The 13,547-nt window shown below is 39.7% G+C and overlaps 1 protein-coding gene across 1 annotated transcript in view; it reads right to left on the bottom strand.

Moving 5' to 3' along the window:
• The window catches only part of LOC128738627 (uncharacterized), a 420,925-nt gene extending 410,191 nt beyond the window's left edge, over window positions 1–10,734 (bottom strand). The window contains exon 1 of the mRNA XM_053833956.1: window positions 9,245–10,734. The gene's annotated coding sequence lies outside the window, so the exon portion shown is untranslated. The remainder of the gene's footprint in view (window positions 1–9,244) is intronic.
• Window positions 10,735–13,547: the final 2,813 nt, after the last annotated feature.

Genomic DNA, 13,547 nt, shown 5'->3' on the forward strand with positions numbered 1-13,547 from the left:
TTCAACACATACTTTTCTCCAGATTTAAAAAATCCTCTGTCGAAACTAGTTAGATTGAAGTCGTAAATTGTAAGCAAATGCGAACTTATTCAGTTGAGCGCAAAAGTTCCCCATTGATTAAAGCCATCCATCGAAAGGAGGAAACAAATATCATTAATTATTGAAAAACGCTATCAACAGCACACTGAACGTAGCGGGTCGTACAGCTGCAGACTTAATCCAAAGCCCTCTCTATCGCAGCAATTGCTGTGAGTGCAGCAAGGTATGCCCGTGATCAAACGCGTCCCGCAAGTAGGTCGCTCGGATGCCGGGCGGCCCGTCGTCGTCGTCGTAACCAGCTGTGTGACATTTTCGCTGCTGGTGGTACCTTTCCCATAGCAGCGGAGCAGCCACGGTTCGCGGCAGGTGGCCAAACCAATTTTTCAAACTCCCGATGTTCGCGAAACTAACGGAACCGATCCAACTGGCAAAATCGAACTACCACCGGTGCGCACAGGCAAAAGAACTGCGGGCAATGCCATGTGAAGGAATCTTGACTCACATCTAACATGAGTCATTAACTGTACAGTTAATAACTAAACAGTAAATAATTCAATTTCATCAAAAAGTTTTACCCGAATTATTTATATAATTTTAAACTATTTAGAGTGAATTTTTTTTCAAGTGCAGTTTCCGATCGAAATCAGGTGACTATTCAGTCCGTTGCACATTGTTTTCCCTGAACCATCGACTTGAAAACCTCACCCGAATTCCCAGACCGGAAGGATTTTTTGTGACTACAACTGGAGCCCAAAAAAACACAGCGGGGGAGCAGCTATTCTAGGTCCTATGTATATGGATTGTTTATTCTTTCTTCTGTTAGTGAACTTATGTTTGTGTCATTCGCAATCGCCCGGCTTGGTCAATCCCCCCGCTCTACGGCACATAGCCAACCGGGAGAGTATTTTTTCATGGCCGGCTGACATGAAAAATTTAGCAACCAGCCAACGAAACATCCCAACCCATTCATTTCGATATCCGCGAGACGCCCTGTGTAGGTACGGTAAGTATATAATTATCTCTGTTTTTGTTTACTTCCCCTGCACAAACATCGAGGAAAGTCCGCATCATCAGGCAACAGCAGCAGAGCATCCGCGAAAGGCTCCAACTAGATTCGACCAGTTTCGTTGGTTGGTCGTGGTTGTGGTGAAAAACATCGCTCCTTCCCGTTGCTCGTCGCTTCACGGGAAACTGGTTTTCGATTAATCGCACGTGCACCACATGGGTCAGCCGATTAAGCGCAAAATTCGGAACATTTTCGGCATGGTAAGTTATTTGCTGCAACATGTTCGAACTAAACGGTAGAGCGACGGAAACGAGAAAACGTCATTTTCATTTCTGCTATAGAACCTTTGGTGTTCGGAACCTTTGGTGAAAAAAGTAAAGTTTTAAATTACGACATGGTAATGGATGATAAATATTCTTCCAAAAAATATTTTCATTAAATGGAAAGAATTAAACCAAAGCGTATAAAATGCCCTTTTTTCAACGTATTTTGCTACCAAATCGATACATTCAAACATTATCCAAAGTTTCTACATCTCATTTTTACTATAATTGATTAAGACGATCCGATTTTCCTCCTTAGATAAGGAGATGTCGAACTAGAACGAAAGTGAATCAAAGCGTTTCCCAGCGAATGCTTCAGTCAAGTAGTTTTTTTTTTGTTTTTGTTTTTTTCTATTGGTTGGTATAGTTACAGTTTTTGCGCATGAGCTGCGCGTTCAATACGGATAGATCTTTCCAATTCACCAAGAGTATTCGAAAAGTCTCTGATTATTTCTCCGCTTACTCCTACTCGGACTAACCTGTACTGTGAGTTAAAATAAATCCATGTTACAAGAGACAACCCCTTGAGTGCAACTCTATTAAAGGGGTTCGGTTAGATCGTTGGTTGTATTTTCCGGCTCAGCATGAAACTTTTTAATATTTTGAAAATTTCTTGTAGTCTGGCAAATTATTATTGTTTATTAATCCATAGGCTCAATTTGGCCCAAGATCTTAACATAAATGTATATCCTTTGTGGTTCACTTCTCCCGAAAAAAGCAAGCGAATCTTCTGAGTACTATCCGTCGTGGCAGATGAAAGTCGAATAACGTCGACACTTAATTAAAGGCCCGCTGCAGACCACCGATAGCACCGTTTATGCTGTAATTCGATCGACTAGGTGGCAATCTCAACATTGCATTGCATCGCAGCGCTCGTGGTTGAACATTTATGTTAATCTGTTCCAATAGCGCGGGGCAGTCAAATGCACTTCTGTAGGCTATCCGCAATAAATAGACCTCTGGAGGTAGCCTTCTGCACCCGGAGAGGTTTCTAAATCGGTCAGTTGACAGCGGCTTTCATAGCTAGGAAGACGGAGCGAATTCTCCATGGGAGTTCTGCGTTGAACTCATATAAGGAGTAAGAGTTACTCCAAATAGTGCGTTAAAAATACGCGTGTTTTGAGCTGCTCCACTTTTTGTGAAAGTGGGTCAAATTTTTTAAGCGTGCACGCCCTCTACGGATGGCGGTGGTAACTTTTAAGTTGTATATGTATAACTCTAGCATCGCTACTATACTGACATTTTAGTATGACATTGTACTGTTGATGTACACGCATACATTTTTTCAGATGGTTGCGATTACTAACACTTATAAGCAGTAGTAACTCCCTTAAGATAAAAGATGGCGTTAGTAGTATCATCCTTTGCTGTGTATATACGAACCTCCTTCTATACCCAGTCTCGAGTTCTGGAGTCTTCGGTTTTATACTGCAGGGAGTGCAGGGTTTTTACATTTGTACGGTTTTATACTGAAAACTCGAAGCAACACACGAGCGCTTATTGCTTGTACGTTCACTGCGAATCCAAGATAACATCGCAGTCTTTGGTGGCGAAACACGTTCAATTTCTGTGCCTTCGAGCTCATAACGATACAGGATCGGATCCTTCTTTCACGGAAATTGCTGTGTAATTGCTGAGCACTTCTCCGGGTTACATGAGTTATTCTCGTTGGCCCCCGCTTCCAATCCACGACAGACTCCTATCAGAACACCAACGCAGGTTAATTTTTGTCTGATTAGGGTTTCGATCACAACGGAAATCTTCGTAATCGGTCCTAAAAACTTGACTAGAGATCGTCCGAGAGTCGTTGAGCCACGTTTCACAAATGACAATGACATCATAGCAGCGATCCGATACAACTAGTCGGTAGTCTTCAACAGTGGCGTTCATTCCGCCGACGTTTTAATAGAAGACTACGACATCTTGCATGCGACCTGGAGTCGGACGATCGTTTTCCTCAATAATTACGGATATGTCGGATGAATGCCGTCTATTAGCACCGCTGAAGTGGAGCAAGCCCTGTCAACGCCATAGGAATGCGTTATCCTCACGTCAGTAGAAGACCTGTCCGATAAGGAGCTGAGATTAACGTTGACGCAGTGCTGTGAATTAGATCGATATTTGTTTATTTGTTTATTTGTTAATTTATTTACTTATCCTCAACTGACTGATTGTCTTATTGAGGCGAATGGGAAAAGCCAATTTGAGTTGAGAGCATTATAACCATTCTCAAATTGGCATAAAAACCCATCATCTTTTACACTTAGAATTTTACATACCGTCAAACGGGGTAACTTGCAACAGCGGGGTAACATGCAACAACGCTATATCGATCCAATTTATTGTACTTTTTGATCTGTTACTTCAATTTTTAATCTTTATCAGTCACCGAATATTGTTGTTAACAGGTTAAACAAGCCTTGGATACTGTTATGTTGATTTTCTGCTGTTCTGATGATTTTTGAAAAATCTCACAAGATGGTGTCAAATTTATCGTCAATTTTTCGTCTGTAAAGCGTTTGTGTCGCCCACAAGCACTTCAAATAAAAGAAACCTAACATACATTTTTTATAGTAAAATGAATAATAAGGAAACAAAATAATTGATTTACGGTGACTAGTTCTGCTTATCCTGCTTGTTACTACATTTTTCGTAAAACAAGAACTTAAACGGGGTAACTTGCAACAGCTGGTAGATTTAAAAAGCTGTGTTCCGTTAACTTCACGAGACAAGTTATCATTTAATTTTGCATCAAGCAATACCAAAGCACACCTGAAGAGTGTACGATACTTTCGGTAAGTCGGAAATATGCCAGTTTTTCTCTGGAAATACTGAAAATGGCCATACAAGAGGCCAAAAAGAAATTATCCTCACAAGCAATATGACAGTGTCTAATCACGATCACTTAATGAATCACTTAAATCACTCGTAACTTAATGAACATTCGTATATTACGTAACCAAGATATCGATGATTTTTAACTCCGCTGCTCCAATTCGTGACGCGATTTTGCATAGTGGATATACGACGTGTAATGCATTGCTACACAACTCCCGCTCCCCAAGTGCGTTACGTAATATGTGAATGGTCTTTAAAGAAGGCAGCTCTATCGGACCCAGACAAGGAATATCAACTGCAATATAATATAAAAAGTTTTATTCGTAATTTCTGTTACGGGGCTCATAAATTATTTTCACCAACGTGACATAGGACATTTATGCGTATATTCATTGCAAAAGCATTAAAAATTGCAAGGCGGATTATCATTTGCATGTTCAAGTCAAAAGAAACTCATACAAATCATTAAATTCGCTCTATGTCCAAAAAATATTGCTTGTTGCAAGTTACCCCGTTTGAGGGGTTACTAGTAACAAATTAGTTAAAAAATTCTACAACAGCCAATATTGATCGCATATTTTTTCTCAATATGTGAAATTGTTCTATCCTAGAACTAATAACTTAATATTAATTAAATATCCTCAAATGTACTACAGATAAGTTTTTACTTGCAATCATATTTGAGAATTGTTGCAAGTTACCCCGTTTGACGGTACATAATATTCATACAACATAATTAAAAGCATTACAATACATTTACACGTTTACAAATTCATAGTTTAACCTAAAATATCACAATTATAAATTCTTTGTTTGAACTGGTCAATTGAAAGCGTGAAATCAAAGAGATGGTACACACGGTTAAAAACGCGGCACATGGCCTGGTTCGGTTCATTGCTACCATACACAGTACGGTGAAATACAGGTCGGAAAAAGTCACGGGTCCGGAGATTTCTTGGCGCTATATTGATGTTCAGCTGGGATAGAATTTCTGGAGCGTCGATTTCTCCTTTCAGTAGCTTGGCAGCGAAGATAGCTCGAGAAACCTCTCTTCTTTTGAGCAAGGTATTGATGTTCAACAGTTTGCATCGGTCCTCATACGGTGGAAGATTTGAAGGATCATTCCAGGGGAGGGATCTTAATGCGTGCCTGATGAATCTCCGTTGCACGGCTTCGATTCTCGTTATCCAGAGCTGTGTATATGGACTCCACACTATAGAAGCTGCGTCAAGAATTGAGTGTACTAGTGAGAAGTAAAGGGACCGCAGACAGTACGGATCACGAAACTCCTTAGCCAAGCGCATAATAAATCCCAAGTTGCGATTTGCTTTTGAGATAATGTTGGAATAATTGTTGTGAAAGGTCAGCTTCGAATCCATTTCCACTCCCAAATCTTTAACACTAGCAACACGTTCAAGGGAAGGTGCAGACTGCACCAATCAGCAAATCGGTTAACTAAAACTTGTAGTTCTTTGCAATCCTCAACTGATCTTACAGCAAGGAAGATTTTCAAGTCGTCTGCATACAATAATCTACTTCCAGGTGGTATCACAAAGCAAACATCATTGAAGTATATGAGGAATAGCAATGGGCCCAAATTACTTCCTTGTGGAACACCGGATTGGTTGCAAAAACTAAACGACTCGGCCGTGCCCAGCCGTACCGAGAGGCTACGATTTGTTAAATATGTTTGTAGCCAGCAGAATCAGGCAGCGAATGAACTAATTCATGGGTAGACTTGCTTGAGGAGTCAAATTGGAAGACTCCCGATCCACATCTAGCCACAGTTCCGGAACGACATAACTGAATACTGGCGGGAAACGGCTGGATGTGGGCTAGAGGAACCGGGAGCCTCCAGAGATTGTCGAAGATGAGCCGTTAATACGACTACAGGTTGATGTAACTGTTGCAGAGTCGTTCTTGTCGGAAGAGTTGGCTAGGAGTAATGTATCTTGATGGCTGGTCGGAGGCATCCATAGTATTGGGAACACAAGGAATGAAATAAGCGTAACTGCACTTGCCGGAGAGTATCGCTGGAAGCTTCGTTCTCCGTGCAGGCGCGTTGGACCGGAACGACTGGTGAACGTTGGCGGCGGAGGCAAGACTACGGTAGAGGAGTTGGAGGACTTCTATAATACATAAATCGTTGCGCCCCAGTATCCAATCCGATGACGGCATTGCAGAGGCCTCAGTGTAGACTAGTTGAGCTAAGACTCCATTACAGGCATACCTCGATATAAGACAATTTATAATTTCTAAAAGTTGTCTTATATCGAAATTGTCTTATATCGAAACATGGTTTTTTCAAAAACAATTTGCATTAGCGGTCGCCAGTTTTGCTCTGTGTTATGTGTTTACGGTTTTTGAACTATTTATTATTGTTTGAACTATTAGTTTTTTACTATTTTTAGGGTTATTTTGAAATAATGAACATCTTCATGGCACCGATTTCAGAATGGAAAATCAGCTCTGGTATCGTTATCAGCTATGTCAAAGGGATTTGTTTCGATATAAGACAAAATTGTCTTATATCGAATTGTCTTATATCGAGGTTGTTTTATAACGAGGCTGTCTTATATCGAGGTATACCTGTAGTTGTAAGTTCGGTTCCGGGGACAGAGTTTCACTCGCTGGGGTTAGCTCTATACGAGGAGTGATTGGCTTAAAGGCCAATAGATTTTATGCACGTGCCTTCAAACTCTCGGAATAGTATGCCATGTGGCCATGTTCCCATGTCAACTGCTATATCTTAACCCTCTAACGGGCAACATCGTAAAAACGATGCAATTGAGCAAATGATTACTTTATCATGAAAGTACACTCAAAAGAAGCTCAAGTGTTGATTTTCATGGGAAAATATTTATCTGGGGGGACCGCTAGGTATGAAATAGTCCAATTTCTCTTTTTAGTTTTTCATGCGCTGTACCCAAATATTTTTTCAGTTCAAATATATCACAAAATTTGAAAAAAAAAGCATGTAAATTACTCATAGGAAAAATTTGAGATCGAACATTTTGTTCTAGATGTCCTTTTCCTTCAAACGTAAAAAAAGGAATATTCGCACCATAATTTTTTTCCGAATTTTTCGGAATTCTTGTTTTTGAAAGATGATAACTTTTGAACGCATAGTCAGAATGTTGTGATACAGTAACGACCCGATTTTGTCACCCTCACCCCCATGATGAATTTAGGGGTGACAAAATCGGCGATTTTTTCAATTTTTATTTTTTTGCAGATAACTTAGAACGAACTACATATATTTCATTCTGATCACTTTTAGGACATTTCGCACTTCCTTCTACCTCTCTGTGGACATTTGTCACCTGTTCACAGCGACAGCACATGTCCCACAGGTATGAAAACACGCGTTTTTTAATTGCGCCGAAATGGTTGATTATACAGGTTAACTATGTTCAGAGAAATTTCACAGCGTAAAAAACTCTTTCTTATGGTATGAGCGATTCTTTGATTAACCCCCCTCCAAGTAAGATAGAGCATTTGTTATTCAAGCAGTAAGAGATACAGCAAAACAATGTTCTACAAAATTTTTGAGATGATTATTATATGAACTTTGCCAACGAAAGTGACCTTCTAGCTATTATAGTTGTGGAGATAAGAAACAACTTTTATGAAAACTCCACGATAAGCAACACAGTTCTTTTCACAGTGTGAATGGTTGTGGTTGGTTGGTGAATATTCTGTCAACCTTGTTTTCATACAAGACATCAGTTTAGAATGAATTCTTGCAGCATATAAATACATCCGAGCAAAAGGAAGGGATGGACGGTTACTGTTCTGTAACGATTCACTTTCAGAACATCAAATTGGTCTAGGTTCAAAGTTTAAACGATTCGCGTTGACAGCATTAAACGATCTCTTGCACACTCATAGCAATTCCCATATGTGAGTGGGTGAAAATCTACCAAAATGTTTCGATCTCTTGCGTTCTTTAACAAATTCCTATTCTGCTTCACCCCTACAGTGAACTTTTGGAGGTGGCAGCAGCTTACGTTCGTCAACGCGAATAAAATCGGTTGAAAAAGAGCGATGTTTTTACACTTTAACAAAATTGTTTACCTTCAGGACATTACCTCGGTTTAGCTTTGATCAAAGCAAATTATCTCTGATATGTTAGACGGAGACACTCTGTCATTTTTTTTCCAAAATCACACGTCATGGTCTTGGGAAGCTCAAGCGTGCTTACATGTGATTGATTGATTAATTTTAGACATTGCATGATATCGAAGATCTTCCGATCAATCACAGTAAAAATATTGAAAATCAACAGGGAAATTGCTGCACTATTAAAGCTCAAAAGCTGATCACTTTCTGTATTAAGTAGGTATGTATCAAGATTTTTTGGAATAACATCCTACCTTGTCGTAAGGCGTATGCTTCGTTTAAAATAAACCTAATATGGTTAAATTAACCGCCGGCAATGAACTCAAATTGGTAAACTATACCTATCCAAAAACTGATACAAATTACTTCCCAAAACGAACGTTCTCGCATAGTAGGATAAAAATAACCTGACATATTAACGTGCGTTACAATCTCTAAAAAAATAAGACGTAGGTATTACTTCCAATAAACAAATTACTGTGATACATTTCGGGTTTTGTAAACAAACGATTCTGATTTCATTCGCCTCCTCGTCTCTGCCCGAGGGTAAAGGAAACCAAACAAAACTCCCTGGTTGTAACAAATTCCTCGAAACCTCAGCAGACTGAAATCCATCATCCTTTCGTCCCTCCCAACCTACGCCGTAACAGCTGGTTAAAGGCACACAACTGTCATCAATCAGAATCAGAACTCGCTCTTATCCACAACATACCCACACACACACACGGACAAGGACACACATTACTAATCGACAGCATACCGCCTACCATTCGGATTCGACCATTAGATTGAGGTTTTCGGGTTTCGATTCAAGAACATGCACGAATAATTAATCCTCACTGCAAACAACGGATTATGCAGTAATAATCCCCCAAATTTAATTCCATAAAATTGCATTTGCAAACATAAGCCTTACTTATTGATCGGACGACACGTCTTCGGGATTCCTCGTATCCACCGGTGCTCGCTCGTTCAGCCGCTTTGACGGATTGTTCTTTCTTGAGTTTCCGCAAGCACAAAGGTAAAATATCTTTTATTGCTTTTCCGCAGAATGGCAGGTTTTCTAAACAAACACACAATAACGATTCACTTTCACGCGTACACCTTTTTCTTCTTCTTCGGAGATTCGTTGCTTTCTCTACGTGCTACTTCCAACGGTTTCGTTGTAATCCTTAATCGCTTTTAAAACAACATTCACTCTTTTTCGCCTACGTGCTTCCTCTTCTTCTTCTTCTTTCGGTGGTTCTCCGCCGTGGGAAAGACGAATTACGTTTCGTGCGCTCAGTCGAACTGATGGCAGGACGAACCGCAAGCGGAATCACTTCAAATTACCTTTAATTTTATTTTTCTCATTAGTGCAACCCGTATTTCTTTCACTTTTTTGAGGTTTTGCGCAACCTCGAAACAATGCCAAATAAACCGAGGAAACTTATGAAGCAAATCAAGCTATACAACACAATATAAATAAAAACCGCGGTTTTAAGGATTGCGGGAACAAAAATAAAACCAAACTGTAGATCTTCTTTTCACTTCTGCTTTGATACACTTGACATTTCGCCTTTCACATTTCACCCGCTCGCTCGAGATATGTACAACAATGGAAAACAGATCGTCTAGAATGGGCCTTTTGTTTGATTAAATTCAACTTTGACGTTTTTTCGACTAATATTTTCCGCGTGCAATCTCAGTGCAACTCGTCAAAACAATAACAAAGAAATCAAAACTGGTTGTGGATTGTCCCGTGAACGTTGTCAGTGGATGGCAAACCGCGCTGTACTTTTCCTGGATCGGGTCAATATCACCTCTAACTTATCACCACCACAAGGGAAGCGCACCGAATTAAGCTTTTTCTTCCAGATCAAACAACACTTCCCGTACGGGATTAATCGCGCAAGAAGTTCGCCAAATCCGTTCAATTTAATGCACCCTCAGCCAGTAGGACCGATCTATAACTGTAAATTCAGCAGCTTTCTACTCACTCCAAGTCTATTTGGAACTATCAAAACAAGAATTCGTGCATTTTTTCCTCTTCACCGAGCAACGTTGTCACACCAATACCATGCAACTATTCTTCCGCAGGCTTCACCAACCAGCAATAACAACAGTCGACCGGAGCTGGACCGCAACGACACGGCGGGAGCAAGAAAAAAAAACCTACAAATCCACTTGGATGCTGTGAAGCCTCTTGAACATCTACCCAGGCAGCCAGCTGAACGACCACAACCAAAAGAACACCTTTTCCACAGTCCGTCTGCCACAAAAAGCAGAATCTTCACACTCCACTCTGGTCCGAAACTCAAGCCCACATCGCGCGCGAGGACCAACCGAACAAGTTCACCTTCCACGAACGAAGCGCTGACGTAAACTGAAACCAACCGTGCTCGTCTCTTCGTATGGCTCGACCGACCGACCGACGACTGCATGCGGCTCAGTTCGGCCAGAATAAGCAAGAGCCTTTCGCACAAGTGCGAACCAGTTCCACCGCCGCGAAAACTATACCTCGGTGTCGGGTTGTTGTAGAGTAGAAAGAGCAGCAGCAGATGAAACTGTCTCCGTTCGTACAGTCGCTGGCTGCCGCCGGCTGCGGCGGAATCCCTATCGGAGAAATGGTTACTCACGATGTGAACCGACCGACGTAGAACTCATACTCACTTCACTTTCTGCCGCTCGTCGAGAGAATCTATTCTCGCAGGCGCTGACAAAAAGGGAGAAGCACTCATGACCGAATGAATGAATGTTCGAACGCGTGAACCTGAGCTCAGTTCGAAATCAGTCAGATTCAGAGCAGCAGCCTGTAAAGGCGAGAACCGGTTTTGGTCAACCGAATACACACGCTTTTTCGGATTTTTGCATTCTTCCACTGTGGTGCTGCTCTTTGCTATAAGGACAGATCGAAACAGACGTCCGGGTTGCCAAAAGTGAAGCCTTGAATTTTGGGTCGGAGGCCTAAACAACACATCCCTGGCACGAACGTCATTCTCATACATTTTTCTTGAAGCCGTTTGAGCCAGTCTTGCTGGCTCGATTTTGACAGCATCTGTAAGAATTACGCAATCATAGGGTTTTATGGTTCAGAAAATATGTTGCATGCAGGATGTAGATAATGAACGATGTTCGTTTTTTTGTGCTATCGGCAACATAAGATAGGAAAAATTCTGACTTTTTATAGTGTTATTTTTTTACGATAAACAAAATAAAGGGAAACAACACGCTGCTTTCGTCATACTGCGCAGCATTAAATACAAACGTTGTCTCGTTTAAATTTTGTTTCAAAATTTGTTGTCTACCTCTATTACCACCACTATCGGAGGCGGCTTTAGCTGACAACTGTCGTGACAGGGATGTGCTAAACAATTAACGTTATGGAACACTTATCGGGAAGCATCGAAAGAAAATGAAAACTAATTGGTTTTATGAACAAAAACAATGAATAATATTTATGTTCATAAAACCAAAGTTTCACATTTTTATTATTTATCAGTTTTCCTGCTACTTCATCCCGTTCTATACAATAGAAATTATTACAAATATCCAAATTTCTAAGAACACACAATGCAAAATTTGTTGTTTCTTAATATTTTAGTTAGTTGGCTATTATGGCCGATCAATAAAAGTGAGCTGAGACCTATTTAAAAGCTTTTTGAAATAAATCTTCAATCTTATTTACAGAGTTATTGGCAATTTGAAAGTCTAAAACAGAATTATTTGACTGTAATTAGTTCTATCACCAACGTATGTTTTACTCATCAAAATAGAGCATATTATTTAACTGTATGTAGTTAGGCCAAAAATATTTCGATTAAAAAAACTTGAAAACAAAAATATGGTTACAAAAATTTTCTATGATTACTACGCACTCATATGCCTTACTGGAAACCCCTTGGTACGTGCATTGTTGGGACTTTTGGTTCAGACGAAGGAAAATTTTGATGGACGAATTTAAAAACTGCACGACGGATTTAAAACATAAAATCAATGGTGTAATTTCAATAAAATGCTTATAATAATCGCTATTTAGTTAAATTAAATTTTACGGAGCGCAAGGTAAGTGTGTTTGAGTCAAATCAGTACAATAACTCTTAGATTATTCGTTCAAATCCTATTTCAATTCTATTCATTCAAATTCAATTTAAATAATTTAGATTATAACCTTAACAATTAAGTTATAAGTAAATTTGGCATCGTTGCCAGTGAATGAATTTTGCGTTTTGTTTTCGTCTTTGTCCTCCGGTAACATCTTCGAAAGATATCGTTGTATCGTACGATGGATGGGCAGCGCATCTAAACACCTGAGCGCCCGCATGACACCGAAATCGTTCAACCGACGTACTGAGCATATTTTTAGGATATATAAATACGTACATCTCTCACGCTAACATCTTGTAAATCCCAAAGAGAAAGATATTGCGGGTAGAGAGAAAACTGAAAGTTTCGCAGTCGGTGTGTGCTGAATGCGCTGTCGAGAATGAATCGCGGAATGAAAAACTCAAACAACTCTCATATGCTCTCACCTTTCCAGTGACACGTGAGAATGAGTGGCATTTTTAACACCTAAGGTGTAGATGGTTTGTGCGAGTACAATTTTCAGCAATTTAGAATGTGTTTTTTGAGTTAATTTTTGCATGGTTTGTGAAAAAAGATAATAAACAAAATAAATCTAAATGAAGTCTAAATTTTCCGAAAAGCACTTGTCAAATGTCAAAAAAGTCACAAAATAAAAATATTCCTCAAAAAGGCCGAAAAATGAATTTCTCGAACTGAATCAAAAATTTCCGAAAAAACGAAATGAAAAATAACAAATGATCCCAAATTAGGCCATTACAAATCCTTTTTAAAGGTTTTGTCACCCCCCCTTGGAAATTGGCTTCAAAAATCGGGGGGCAAAAAAATTATTTGTTGGATATGAGTTAAATTTTTTTGAAGTAGGACTACTTCTTTGATTTCTATATTGGGGTGCACTTTAGAAAAACGAAAAGGGAACATGTAACGAAAAGTGGTTATGGTTTGCACGCTTATAACTCAGTCATCCGTCAACAGATTCTAGAGATATTGGTATCAATCGATTGGAAATTTTTCAAAAAATCCATAACAATACAATAGATTCCATGTTTCCCAAACAGACGTTTAATAATTGAGAAAATATTAGACGTATATTCATTATTTCATTATTTTCATGTTTTTGCCTTCCCACGACAATGCTTCCCTAGCACAGATGACAG

The sequence above is a fragment of the Sabethes cyaneus genome, chromosome 1, assembly GCF_943734655.1.
Source record: "Sabethes cyaneus chromosome 1, idSabCyanKW18_F2, whole genome shotgun sequence".
NCBI classification, from domain to species: domain Eukaryota; kingdom Metazoa; phylum Arthropoda; class Insecta; order Diptera; family Culicidae; genus Sabethes; species Sabethes cyaneus.